This window comes from Coturnix japonica, chromosome 1 (assembly GCF_054131305.1).
Source record: "Coturnix japonica strain WE chromosome 1, WE-NBRP24, whole genome shotgun sequence".
Lineage (NCBI taxonomy): Eukaryota > Metazoa > Chordata > Aves > Galliformes > Phasianidae > Coturnix > Coturnix japonica.
This window is the reverse complement of record NC_140663.1, coordinates 78,385,346-78,399,795: the sequence shown is the minus strand read 5'-3', so window position 1 is coordinate 78,399,795 and position 14,450 is coordinate 78,385,346. Positions and strand designations below refer to the sequence as shown.

At 40.7% G+C, this 14,450-nt stretch overlaps 1 non-coding gene across 1 annotated transcript; it reads right to left on the bottom strand.

Annotated features, from left to right (window-relative positions):
• Positions 1 to 11,253: 11,253 nt before the first annotated feature.
• TRNAI-AAU (transfer RNA isoleucine (anticodon AAU)) lies at positions 11,254 to 11,327 on the bottom strand. Its single transcript has one exon. It is a non-coding gene; the product is annotated as a tRNA-Ile (tRNA).
• Positions 11,328 to 14,450: the final 3,123 nt, after the last annotated feature.

The following is a 14,450-nucleotide window of genomic DNA, read 5'->3' as shown; positions in this document are numbered from 1 at the left end:
GTGCAGGTCCCCACCCACGTTACCTGGGAAACATGCAGAAAAGTGCCCAAATAAAGAGATCTGCATTTCTTATTGTCTTAATAGAGTACTACTAAGAGACTTTTTTTCTCCTTTTTTCTTTTTGGAGTCCTTTTTGCATCAAACGACTGCGGTTATAACAAAAATCAACACATATAACCTTAACTCTGAGTCAGGGGAGCATATTCACTCAATTATCAGTACTGATCAGTTCTTAGGAAGATGGTCTCCTTCCCTGGAAAGTGTGACCCAGTTCTTAACATCTTATTTCTATATCTAATGCCTCTGAATACTCAGATTGTTTGTCAGGAAACAGCAGCAACAGGAAAAACAAAGCATTTTGACCCTCCGTATTTCCAAAAACACATTTCTACCAGGCCATGAAAAAGCAACTCCAGGAAATGTTTCACAGAATCTGAAGGATAGGGAAATGCCATCAAAAAATGAAGTTCAGAAGCTCCAATGACCAGCTATCAGTGAACTAATTTTCACAGCTGTTAAGCCCCCTTCACTCTGCCACATGTTCTAGGTGCTAAATATGTCTACAAAAAAAGAGGCCAGGAGAAAATCCTGTACCAATTCCTGTCAGTCATGTACGTATGAGCACAGCTATCCTAGGAGCGCAAACTGCACAATCAGACCACTGCAACATAGAACAGTGAGCCTACCCAAGCATTTAAAGCAGCAATAATACTCCTGCAACAGCTGTGTAGCATTTGACTAAAAGGATGAGGTGTTTTATTTTTCACCCCATTGGAAAAAGGTCAGATGGGTTTCACTAAAACTAATGACCTCAGATTTCACCCAGAAAGGATCAAAAAAAGTTAAGAGTGGTGAACAGAGGAGGTTTAGGTTTGATATTAGGAGGAAGTTTTTCACTCAGAGGGTGGTGACACACTGGAACAGGTTGCCCAAGGAGGCTGTGGATGCCCCATCCCTGGAGGCATTCAAGGCCAGGCTGGATGTGGCTCTGGGCAGCCTGGTCTGGTGGTTGGTGACCCTGCACATTGCAGGGGGGTTGAAACTGGATGTTCACTGTGGTCCTTTTCAACTCAGGCCATTCAATGATTCTACAATTCTAACTACATAAAACTGTGTACACCAAAGACAAAATGATTATCAACTTCCAATTTGAAAGGATATAGAGCAGGAAGAGGTACAGCATCAGGAGAAACTCAGGGGTACAAGTATCAAGCATGACCTGGAATTTCTTGAAGTAACAGGAAATTTTAAACTACAGAACACTCTGCTCCAGAATACCACAGATAAATTTTCATAGGTCAGAAAGAGCCTGGATGGAGTTATGGAAGAAAAATCTACCGAGGGCTGTTAAATACAAATCACTGTTTGAGGATGCCCCTGTGTCACAAATTGTTCTGTCTAGGAGAGCATTCCGGGAAAATATTGCCAAGTACTAGACCTGCTCCCATACCCTTTAAAAACATTATTGGCCATTATCAGAGATGAGATACTAGACTCCACGGTCTGTCTGATCTTGTAAGATCATTCATGTGAGAACAGACTGTTTGGGGCATGGGTCCAGGCCATTAACAAACTGTGGTTAAGGTATAGTGACATAAGCACACGTAACCCCAGCACTGTTTGACAGAACTAGCAGCACCGATGAAGATTAGTTACTAAATTAAAAAAAAAATAAAAAATTACCAAAGAGATTCATACTTAGTTAGTATCAGTAGAGCTTAACCATCAATCTTTTGTAAAACATCTAATCCATTCTGAATATTATCGCTCCTTTTAGAAGTACAAGACAGGGATGAAGAAAGGAAGTACAAAGAACAGATGGAGTATGAGGGAGGACATGCCTCACCTGCTAACACCAAACTAGCCAGTAAAAGGGGAAAGCACAGACTGATTCGAAGAAAAAAATTAAAAAAAAAAACAAAAACTACTGATAGCAATGGGAAAAAATAATAATCAAGAATAAGAAAAATCCAATAGTTTTTGGATCATGCATCTAAACTCTGCTCCAAAAGAATCAGAATGTATGGAGTCTATTTAAAAACATTTGCTTGTATTTCAAAACATCTAATTCATTAATGCATTTTGGAAGTGTACCAACTATTTACTATGCATTAGATGAGACATATCTAATCATTCCAAGAATGACAGGTCTAAAATGATAAAGAACATTGTTAACGTTACTGTGATGATCTATACTTGCTGGTTCTCACATTTTTTCCTCCTTCATCATACAGCAATGATACAGATAAGACAAGCTACTATCGTAAATCATACAACTACAAAATGTTGTTTTCCCTCATTTCTTTTAACCTTTACCAAGAAGGGAATAATAATAGCACGAGAAGATTTTAAAAGCCACACATTTTAATCTGTTAAATTCCTACTTTGGGTTTTTAATCCAGTCATCTTAAGACCAGACAGGGTACAGTCTTCAAATGTGAATATTACAAAGGCAAGTACTAAAATACACATACACTTGAACATGTACTGAAGTGAACAAATCCGAAGAGCATCTCTTCTTTATTTGGCTGCCCACAGAAAGTAAACCTTTGCTCTTAGAGGAATTCAAGTCTGAAGTGTTGAACTCAATATTTGCTGTTAACTTGTTAACACACCCCAGCTCTTTTCCTTGCTGTATTCATATTGGACTGGGATTTTATTCTTTAGTTATGACAAAGAACTCATTGATTACTTGCTATGAACTCTTCGTCCAAACAAATTCAGGCAATTGGAAGAAAACAAATAGAGCCTGGCTACTCAAAAGAGCATAAATCAGTCTTGCTGGCTAGCATGAAGCCAGAGGAAATGTGGTTTTAATACATTTATATTATTATTTCCCTGCAATAGGAGAATGGACTTCTTCATCCGAGTGTTTTCCAGTTCCATGTTCCTATGCCCTAAGGATAGCATACGGATGACCATATTCACTCTAAAACCATAGAACTGCAGAAAGCTCATCCAAGACTATCCTTCTTGTTGATTCTTTCAATAGCTTTATTATTTTTTTTCATTCTTATTTCACATAGGGTAGCAACACTTATAATGTTTGCCTTGACTTTGCAAACACAACAGTAAATAATGCAAAGTCTTAGCAGCACATACTGTGCTATTCCCAGAAATTTCAAAACAATCTGAGAAAAATAAGAATTAAATTGTCACAAACTCTCAACTGGTCACCTTTCAATGTATGCAATTACTGTATTTCAAGGAAAACAAGTTACCACTGAACACGCTGATGCTGCTAACCCTGAAGCAGAATAGCACAAGAGATTTTTTTTCCTTGGAAGTTAACATTAGTATACATATAGACAAACTCACACATAAGTAGGACAGTCAAAACATACATATGGATTAAAGATATGAGTTTTCTTATATACCATGCTTGCCAGATTCATTTAAATAAGGTGGAAAATAAATCTATTACTTGCGAGACAAATAAAGGATAGCACAGATGTATTCCTTTAATCACTGAAAAAAGAACAAAAACAACAACAACAAAAAAAATCAAATAATCAGCAGATAATGGACAGAATTTGACCACAGAATGCAGCAGTCTCTTCTATTTCCTCTCCAACCGAAGCAAGAAGAAAACAACTCAAATGCCTCCACTTTGTCACTTTCTGTATCACACTCTCTGCGTGACCAAAGCTGTCCTCTGCCCATGTGTGAGGATAGGCAAGTTTGGGAAACTGAACTAGCGACTAGTGATGCTTTCACAGAACACTTACCCACTTTCCAGCGGTCTGCAACCCAGGGACCTCCAGGATCGAGTCCAGCATTATCAAAGACTTGCATTGCATAAAAGTCATTTCTTGAAACGATCCAATCAATTCTACAACCATGCAAATCATGGCACCTCCTAGGGCTTGAAGTGCCTCTTATTTGCTTTGTCACCAGCAAGTTCTATTTGTTGTCGTAGCTCTCTGAGACACTAAGCAATCAATCACTTCTCATTCACCATTTCTGCACCTCTCATAGTAAACTTCTATACCTTCAGACATCTCAGAGTCCTGAAATCCAATTATTACCATCAAAAGCCCAGGTATGCAAGCTTGCCCAAAGCAGCACTATAGCAGCAGGTATTAAATCTGGGGAGGTGACAACAGGAAGTATGCTGTCTATGGAGGGGTCCTAGCTCTGAGCTAACCTTTCCATGACCACCTCTCCCAGATTCTACAAGGAGATTTCATCTCACCTGCATCCATGGGTGCCAGTCCATCCTAAGATCAAGTTCTCAGCCAGAACTGCAGTGGTCATGGGCACAGAAAAACCAAACAAGTTATGGTTTTTATGGTGGTTTTAATTTTGAACCAGTGGTTTTAGAGTGCAACTTACCCTTTAAATACAGACTTACACACTAACACAGTGCTCATTACAGCTCTACTCTATCTTTGTTCTCCTCCACTAGAGCACCCATCTACAGACAAGTGGGAACAGTATAGAGAATAAAGGGCATCTCTAACTTTTGTTTTGCTGTACTGAAACATGATGCATCTCTCGATGAAATTACAGGGTAACTGTGACTGTTTTCTCTGAAAATGACTGGCATAGAACAGCCAGCAGCTCCCAAAACACTTGTGTTCTTCAGCATCTCACTCCAACTAAGAACAGGAGAAAAGTATGAGGTATAAAAAAAGGTTTAATAAGGTAATACTCAGAAAAATAGATATTAGTTCTATGTTTAAAAGATGAGATTTCTAGACTTCAGAAATCTGTCGTCTTCCCATGAGACAGATCAGACTTCCAGCTCCCTTGACTTGTTACGACTGCTTCCAGCACAACTTGCAGAGGAGCTTGTTCTCCTATCTCCCTACCTCGGGTACTGCTGTCTATACAAAGAGCCAGACAAAACCTCAACTGCATGTCAACTGTACACAGCTCATTTTCAGCTTACAGAGGATGAGATGGTGAAAGCAAACAACTCTATGCTATTTACTAACCAGCATAAGCAAGAATCATAGAATTACCCAGGTTAGAAAAGACCTTGAAGATCATCAAGTCCAACCACAGACTACCATAGTACCCTAACTCTAACAACCCTCTGCTAAATCATATCCCTGAGCACCACATCCAAACAGCTCTTAAACACATCCATGGACAGCAACTCAACCACCTCCCTGGGGAGCCTATTCCAGTGCTTAACAACCCCTTTCTTAAAGAAGTTTTTCCTGATATCCAACCTAACCTTAACCTGGTGCAACTTGAGGCCATTTCCCCTTGTCCTGTCACCAGTGAGAAGAGACCCTGCTCTCACTACAATCACCTTTCAAATATTGGAAGAAAGCAATAAGGTCTCCCCTCAGCCTCCCTTTCCCCAGACTAAACAGCCCTATATCCCTCAGTCACTCCTTGTAGGGTAGATTCTCCAAGCCTTTCACAAGCCTTGTTGTCCTTCTTTGGATCCGCTCCAGTGCCTCAGTGTCCTTTCTGCATTGAGGTGCCCAAAACTGAACACAGTACTCAAGGTGAGGCCTCACCAGTGCCGAGTACATGGACAGGATTACTTCCCTAGTCCTGCTCACCACACCATTCCTGATACAAGCCAGGACTCTGGCCTTGTCCCTTTTTGCTTTGCCCATTTCCCATAATTGCTTTTTCCTCAACTCCCTTATGCTCTCAGATCACCAGAGTCACTTCTGATTCATTTCAAAAGGCCCTGCAGCTGTGAGCACACAGAATGGACTCAATCCTTGAGAACCCAATTCAGACAGGTAAGCAGAAACAGACAGAGCTAACCAAAGGGAAAGACTATGCTAAACCAATACCCCTGTGTCACATTACCTTTTCTGAAAAAAGGGAAGATTCATCACTCCTTCCCCCTACTTAGCAGAAGGTGAGTAATCTGGAATGCTGTGGAATTGTGTCTGAATGAAAATAAAGAAATAAACTAACATGCCGCGCTTGTGCAAGTGCTTCTGCCAGCATTTGGACCCTAGCCAGCATACCAGGGCAAGTTTTCAGAGGGTTAGAGAAAACCATGGGCCTTAGAACACAAGCTTTTAGGTGTGAATGTTGCACGCTGAATTATAATGTGCAGCTGCACCAACATACGGTGCAGAAAAATGGAATCTTTTGGAAATTAATAGTTTTCTTTTTTCCATCCATTCCCAAACAAGGAACTTCCTATGCCCATTAATACTCAGCTCCTTGAGAAAAATTACATATGTAAGAAAGATGAATGTTATAAATTCATTCTTCTATAACATTTTCTTGCTTTGGGGGAAAAAAATCCAGCCTTCAAGAAAAAGAAATTCTCATTCTTATTTCAGCATTAAAATATTGAGGCAATGTTATCACTTGAACTATACCTACAGAATTACATGAGAAATTTTCCCAAACCTCTCTGCTATAATGTCTTTCCCCTCCCCTTTCTTCAGGGTTTATAAACAAAAAAATTCTTTCATATTATTTCTAGCATAAAGGCTTTCAGGACTGACCTTAGCTGGAAAGAACTGCTAACCAGACACAAAGTAAACTATGGCTATCAAATGCTTTGAGAGACCAATAATATGGAGTCCATCAGGTTTGAACTTGCCCTATGCACAGGGCACACTTCAACAAAGCAGAAGCATTGCAACACCTTTCAATATAGAAAAGCAGACAGTAAATAATAGTTGATCTATGCAGAAGTAACAGCCAGAAAGCCTGAGTACTTGGATAGAATCAGCATCAGTATTCAAATGTTTAATAGAAAGATATCAAACTTTATTTAGCATTCAAATAACATCAATATCTGCAAACAAAAGCACCTTCTAGAATAAAGAATGACGGGAGTGTAGGAAGGCTGGGTTTAAGGAATAGATCAGTAGGGCCAGGTGAAAGGAGGGCAAACTGCTCTGGTAAGAACTCAAGAAGAGAGATGACATGCACAGACTAGGCTGACTTTGATTCAGAAGCAAAAATAAAAGTAAGAATATAGATTTAAAATGTTAACAAAGTGTGCATAACAATCTCTTTCAACTGCCTTGCCACAAACAGGGAGACCAACAGCTAGATCAGGTTGCTCAGAACTCCCTGCTGTCAGGAGACAGAACAGGTCTCCAGTGACTGAAATCCATTTACCTTGATTTTCGATTGCCAAGGTCTTCCTTGCTGGCATTTTTGACTTCATATGGAATTTAAAACATGCTGGCTTACACAGGGCTATTTCTCTCCAGAAGGCAGAAACACAACCAAGGAAAGAGGCTGTCATGTCTTTTATAGAAAGATAATTACATTAAAAGTTCCCAGAAGCATTAACTGTTGTATCTAAACAGACTTCTATGCCTTCTCTCTTCCCTCTTCACAGCTTTCCTGGTGTCTTCCTGCATTTATACACTTCTAATCTCTTGACAGTTTTATAGCTCTTTTGGTATAGTTCAAGTTCAGGAGATCATCATACAGCATCACAATGGAGAAACAGAAAATCTTGGGACTTCTGGCCCTTCACCCTGGCCAGGCAGAACTGCTCTGTACAACACAGTTAAGACAACTCTTACTCCTGCATTCATGGTTACAGGAAAAGTATGCCAAGAAAACATTTAATCTTCACTTAGATGGGTGTTCATGTACATCCAGTTACAGATGCAGTAAGCAGAGAAAACATTGAGAACAGTGGTATTCTGGTCTCCCGTCACTCTGTCCTTTACTAATCATTATTGTCACTATTCTCTCACATTCTACCAACTGGCAGGCAATAGCCCAAATCTCCAATCAGTTGTGCCTTATGTTGTGAAGGAGGGTATATGAAGGTAGAACTGTGGTTAGAAAACAGAAACTGCCTAAAAGAAACATTTTCCTTCTAAAAAAGCTCATTCTGTGCAAGTCTCGCTGAACTTGGAACAAAATTGAAATGCAAGTTTATTTTTCCTTTTTCCCCACCTTTCAAAGCCACAGTCTCCACTACATAGCAAGGAAGAATCTGTCCTGCACCTGGTCTTAGCAATACTGCCAGATATGACAATAAGTAACTGGAGAATTACACGCATGGGTGATTTAAGCAATAACATAGCTTTGTTTTTTCAGGATCAGGTGATATCAGCAGGGTGGCAGGAAGGAATGTAACCAAGGCATAAGGGGAACTAGAGACAGAATCCAAGTTATGAAGAGAATTACTTACTGGGGTTTCTAGTCACTCAATTCTGCAGTTGCTCTTTCCCAATAAAATAATAAATACATTAAAACTCAAACTATCTAGCTTGCCTTCAGCAGCATGTTCCCAGAAAGTACTCCAGAACAGTTATCTAAAAGCAAGCAAAACACACACAGTGGAACCACTTTATCCATGTTTTCCACAAAGACAGAGAAGATTCATTCCTTAAAAAAAGCAACTACTTCCCAGAGTCTGGTCGATGTCTTCACCAAAATATACCATAAAAGTTGTTTGCTATCTCTGCTGTCTTATCATCAGCTGCTTGGTGCCGCACTTGCTTAAAAGAAAAGCCTTCCCTTCACACTGCAGGCAGAGTTACTGCAAATCCATCGTAAGAACAGAGTTGGAGAAGAGCATAAGTACATACAAAACCAATATTAGACAGTAATTACCACTTTATAAAGTTCAGCCTCTGTTGGGAAGCCTCAGCATGCTCCGCCTAGCAGAAGTAAACTTGTATGTTAAACAGATTCTCATCTCCTATATATATATATATATATATATGCGTGCAGGATTTTATTTCCAACTTTTGTCTTCTCCCTCTCTGGTTTAGATTCAGGCTGGGAATAAGAAAGAATTTCTCCTTCCAAAAGTATTAGGAAGTCAAGTCAAAAAGTGCCCAAATCCAACTACACCCCTATGCAGCATTTTAACCATTTGGTAGAAGAGCAGAAAGTTTCCAAAGGGTGTGATGGGCATTAGCCAGCTGTCACTCAGGAAGGCCTCAGATAGGAAGTAATAACTATACCATCTGTTCAAGAACGTGAGTCACAACTGGTCTTGAGCCTACCAAATATTAGACTTGTCCTTTGACATCCACCTCTAGAGCAGTACATTTTTAATCACACCAGAGTCAGAGGACACAGTCCAGATGACACTGCATGCCCTTCACCATTCCTTGCCTTATGGCTAACGATAAAAATGACCTAAAGCATCTTTGAAACTGTGTTCTTCTCTAAATAACAACAACAAAACTCACAGCCAGACCTTGAGAAACCGGTGTTTGAGCTGTGAGAGAACACTGCTAGAAGGGAGAAGTAATATCACTGTGAAACAAGGAAAAGGTACTGATTAAGCTGCATCACTTTATGTATCTCACCACAGTGATGAAAGCCTTACATGGAATACGTGTATAACCATAAATACTTCTGTGTGTCCCATAAATGAAGTCTTATTTCTTCTTTGTAAGACAGGCAAATACACATCCACAGCTAGATATGGTCACCCTCAGCTTCCACTTAGTTCTATACAGTACTTAAATGAGAACTCAGTAGCCTCCACATGGCCCTGTCATTCCATAAGCAATGCTTGTGAATCTTTCCAACAAGAAAAGGACCATTTGGCTATTTAAGCCAGGGGGGAAATAAATAAATACATAAAAATAAAAATACCTTAGCAGGCATTAGTTCAAAACAGTGGGAGAAACTGCCAGATATTTTGTTTGCAAAGTTATCTAATCTTTTTATACAGTACCTCAAGAGCAACTATTTCATTCTCCTTCAAGTCCTCTCCTTTGTGCTTGCTCATTTTTTTAATGATATTCGTCAGATTTACTTCATTTCAGCACCGCTTTCTACAAACACACAAATTTGAACCAAATATTCCTTCAGCCTTGGCAATAAATATCGCCACCGCTTTCTGACGTGAACTGCACAACAAAATCTCAGGCTCCTTCTTGTTACTCCAGTTGAAAAGAAACAACTGAACGCCAGCATCCCTCTCACGCAGCCCCCTTTGCTGAATGAGGCTTTTGGGAAACACCCGAGGGCCCAAACAGGAGAGCACTTGTTGCACTTTAGCTATCAGCTCCAAGCTCCTTTTAGCCAGACCCTCCGCTCAGCAGTGTTGGGCTGCCAGTGCCCATTCAGGCCACATTCTTGGCTTTCTGCTCCTTCCTGGTTCTGTTTCTATGGCATTTCCTCCTTCTCCTCTCACACGCATCTACACAAAACTATATTAAATGCAAACCTTTGCTTGAGGTTGATGACAAGTTTGTGCTTTTTGATTAAGATACCACTTTTCCAGCTTCCATTTGTGCTCGGGAGGTAAACATCACAATCAGTTTTAAGCAAAGGTTAAACTTCACGTATAATAACAGCATTATTGCTTACACTTTGATACATGCAAATTAATCTGAAGAAAAACTCCTTCCACCACATCCTGCCTTTGGTTTCAATAATGGTGTTTCTGGGTTGTATTACCACATGAAGCCTCACCGCTCAGATTTTCATATAATTGATATCCAGTAATGAGTAAAGCACCTCGATGACAAGATGCTTAGATGTTTTACTAATCTGAATCATATAAGAAACATGATTAACTTCTGATGTGACCAGAAAAGAGCGCTTCAGAGCTCTACTGAGCAAAGGAGCATTCATCTACTGAATTCAGTCTCCCTTTCTGTCTAGCTTTAAATACCTTAATTTAAGAGCCATTGTAAAGAACTTTCATGCAGCAAAGAAAATACAATCATCTCAGAAAAGAATATGAACTGAGTGGAGGGGCAGCACTGAGTTCTGCCCTCTGTGACAGCAACAGGACCCGAGGCTGTCCTCACAAAAGCATTATGCCACTATATCAACGTGTTTGTTTCATCTGCTCTTTCATTCCCTGTCTAGTTTTGAGGTTGGAGAACAGGTTCTGGAATTACTCCCCCAGGGACAGTGGCTGACCCCCACAACCTGACAACCATCTGCAGAAATTCAGTTTAGGGAGATAAGCCCACTCAATCCTGACCACCAGAACACACATTAAATATAAGCAGTTCAAACCCAACTGGAATATTGGCTGTGGATCCATCGCATCACCTTGCTTTATGGTAAGGACTCTGCTATACGGAACTGCAATAAAATTCTGATTTCTAATAAGGGAAACATAATCCAACCAGGTATTATTCCCAGACTTTCCTTCTAAAATGAAACACCACGCTCACATGCACTACCAGCCCAGCCCTTGGGAACACACTCGTAGACTTCTTGAACAAAAAGAAGAGTATAAGAATTAAAATTAAGAGCCAATAAAGTTTGCCAAGCAAATTGACTTCTGGGTGCTTCCTACGTCGTGAAGGCACGAGTCTCCCCTCCTTCAACAGCCGTCCGCCCCTTCCGTTTCAAAAATGAAAGTGGCCCGTACGGGGATCGAACCCGCGACCTTGGCGTTATTAGCACCACGCTCTAACCAACTGAGCTAACCGGCCACCGCTACTCCACCCTTTTGCAAAAGTTCATATCAGCGCTCGCAGCGACGTAATCATGAATCATTGCTCCGCAAAACAGCAGCAGCCAGCTGTCAGGACACAAGTGCTTTCTGGGACCCTGATAACTAACATGCTCTGTTACCTGGCACACGTCACCCTGGATTAGGCTTAATTTATTCCGACATTCAACAGCCAGGCCAAGTTTGGAATACAAGAGAAACGCTAAGAAATGAAAAGGCAGAAAAGAAAAAGGCTCACAAATAAGCTTCAGGATGAGGCTGTGCATGAGTCCTCAACCCATCCCGATCAATGGGCAGAACAAGGCTGGCAGGTGCCAGAACAGCAATGCTCCTTTTACATGCTTCTGGCACACAGACCATTCAATCTGCTTTTGTGTAAGAAAGTCACCTTATTTTTTTGGTCAGTCGCTCCACAGAGAACAAGAGGCTGAAGGGGAAAATCAATCGTCTGGCTTTTCTGTCCAGAATATCACTAGAAGTAGCTCAATGGAGCAGCATATTGCTTTCTAATTCCATCGTTTTGTAGTCAAATCTAGTCTGATCATACACCCTTCAGCTCTGTTCTTTCTACTTCCTCCCAGCTAGAGTAAGCATTTGTCTCTTTCCCCCCAACCTTAACCAGTCACATCCCATACACCTGCTCCTATTATTCCAAAACCTCCTTCCACACACAGAGCTGGCATCCTCCCTTTTTAGCAGTCTCTTTGGACTCTGCAGTACAGCTCTCCACACGCAAGCAGGAGATTTTGTGATTAGGCACTGACAGACAACATAACAGTCCATGAGATCAATGCTGCCCCCATGAAGACAAACTTTTCTGATTGAACAGCAAACGTTAGCTTCCCTCCAGTGTGCAGGATCCATTCCCACAAGCAAAGAAGGAAACGAGGCTGGAATGACAAACAGTAGCCAGGCTATATATAGAGGATATCTGTAACATGATGGAACTGACAGGTTGTACATGCAAAGTGCTTTTCAGCACCACCAGGGTTACTGAATTACGTTCAAATACTTTAATAAACAGAAGCATAGCTCTAAGGGCTTTGCTAATTCAGAGCCTCAGCCAGACATCTCCACAGCTTCAGACTTTAATAGCACATCTAAAAGAACTGCCATAATACACCCCTCACAACCTCAGTATAACAGAGTCTTCTCAAAGACTCTGAAGTGTTTATTTTTAAACAGCCAAGGGCAGACAGCAGGCAAAGTGAAGGAAGAACAGAGTTCAGGTGCTTGAGCCCTGCCTCAGATCTTCTCTTCAGTCACTGTCCCCTGCCTCCCACAAGTCACCCCACATCCCACCCACTCTGCAACTGTTGCCTGACCTCTTATTTCCCTCCTTCACCTCCAAAAAGAAAAGTAAAAAAAAGAAAATCAACAAAAACTACAGCCGAATTACTGATGCTAGCAGCCAACCATAAGCTTACTGAGCACAGCCCCTGCTCTGTGTCCTTGCCAAGCAGCAACTGTATGGACTTTTCCCCCCCATGATGCACTCTAGACTATTGCATAGCCTGCATGAGTCCATAGAATCATCATGTTGTAGCAGGACATCCCATCACAAGCCCCAGCTGTGTACAGAAACAACACTAGCTTCCAAGAGAGGCAAAGGCAGAATGCACAAGGGTATCCCCCATCAGCCATGCTGAGGGGCTACACTCACAGGATATATGACTATCTTTTTGAGCAGGCTAGTAAGTCATCTAATGAGGGGATCCTCTGTCACTACTCATCTCAAAATGAATCTGAACCTATCAGTGAACCTATCTGAACAGTGAAACATAGCTTCCGGAATTCTGCACCCATATCTGTTTGTTCCTCAGCTTTCATCAATCCAGAATTGGCAACTGGGAAGGAAAAATAAAAAGTAATTAGCTGCCTGAATAAAAGGGTATGTGGAACTAATGTTATCAGCCTGAGCACCACCCAGGGATTTATTAAGCTTGCCATTGAAATTTCACTCTAAGCTGTTAAAGCAAGTTATTTGCATATGTCCGGGCATGAAACAAAATGGAATAGAGACTCATGATGTTATATTTAATAAGATTGTTATTGCCTAAAGTAAATGTTTGGTGGTCATTAAATGTTTGTTGAAGTGTAGCATGTATATGCATCCTGTATTTAGAGCACTTTAGTAATAGATACTGTGAGCTTTCAATGAAACAGTTAAGAGAGCCATTCTTGTCTAGCCATTATCAATGCTTGGGACTAGAATCCTGCTGTTTCAAGAACTGCTTTGAGAACTGGGACATAATACTCAGTGTAACCAACACAGTATGTTTCTGGTACAGCAGTGACAGTGTCACACTTTAAGCTAAATAAGCACAGCTCACTTCACAACTTCCTTGTGTTGTCCAGCAACAGATGTATAGGATCCAAGGGACCCGGAAAGAGGAAAACAGCACCCCTTTCAGCCATCCAAAATGAAAACCAACTGGGGCTGGTTCCCAGACATGCAGCATTTTATATTAAAACCCTGATGGCACTGAAACAGAGAGCAGGCTGGTCTCTGTTCACCTTTATCACAGTTCTGGGATTAGTCTGTTTCCTTTTAATATATTCTGAGATGCTCCACAATTCTCAGCCTCAAGCCATCTTCAGACATCAGTCTGCCATTCAACGTGCTGCATTAAACCTACAGTTAGCATTACAGCGATCACCACTGAGTTACCTAAATGCCATTTTATTATTAGTGCTGAAATTGTTGGCAACTTTTCCATTTCTATGTCTATTTGTTTTCTTCCTGCTATGAATGGGTACAACAGATTAGTTGACATCAGCTTCACTTCAGACTCAAATGATAACTCTTTTACACTTAAAAAACGTAGTTTGCAATTTCTCCTATTTTTACTGAATAATAAAGGGGTGTAAATTTAACCCAGACCAAACAAAGTTCATCCCTTTCCATTCTGAGAGCAATTTTGAAGACAGAATTTAAATGCTTCTCCAGAGTGGATAGAAACCTCATCCTAGAATATCTGTTTTACAAATTTGGTTTCCTGACGACCTTCCAAGAGAAACATATATTGATAAGTAGCCAGAATATTGTGGGATTTTACTAAAAACCTGCTTGCAGCTGAGCATTTCAATCAGCTTTTTTCTT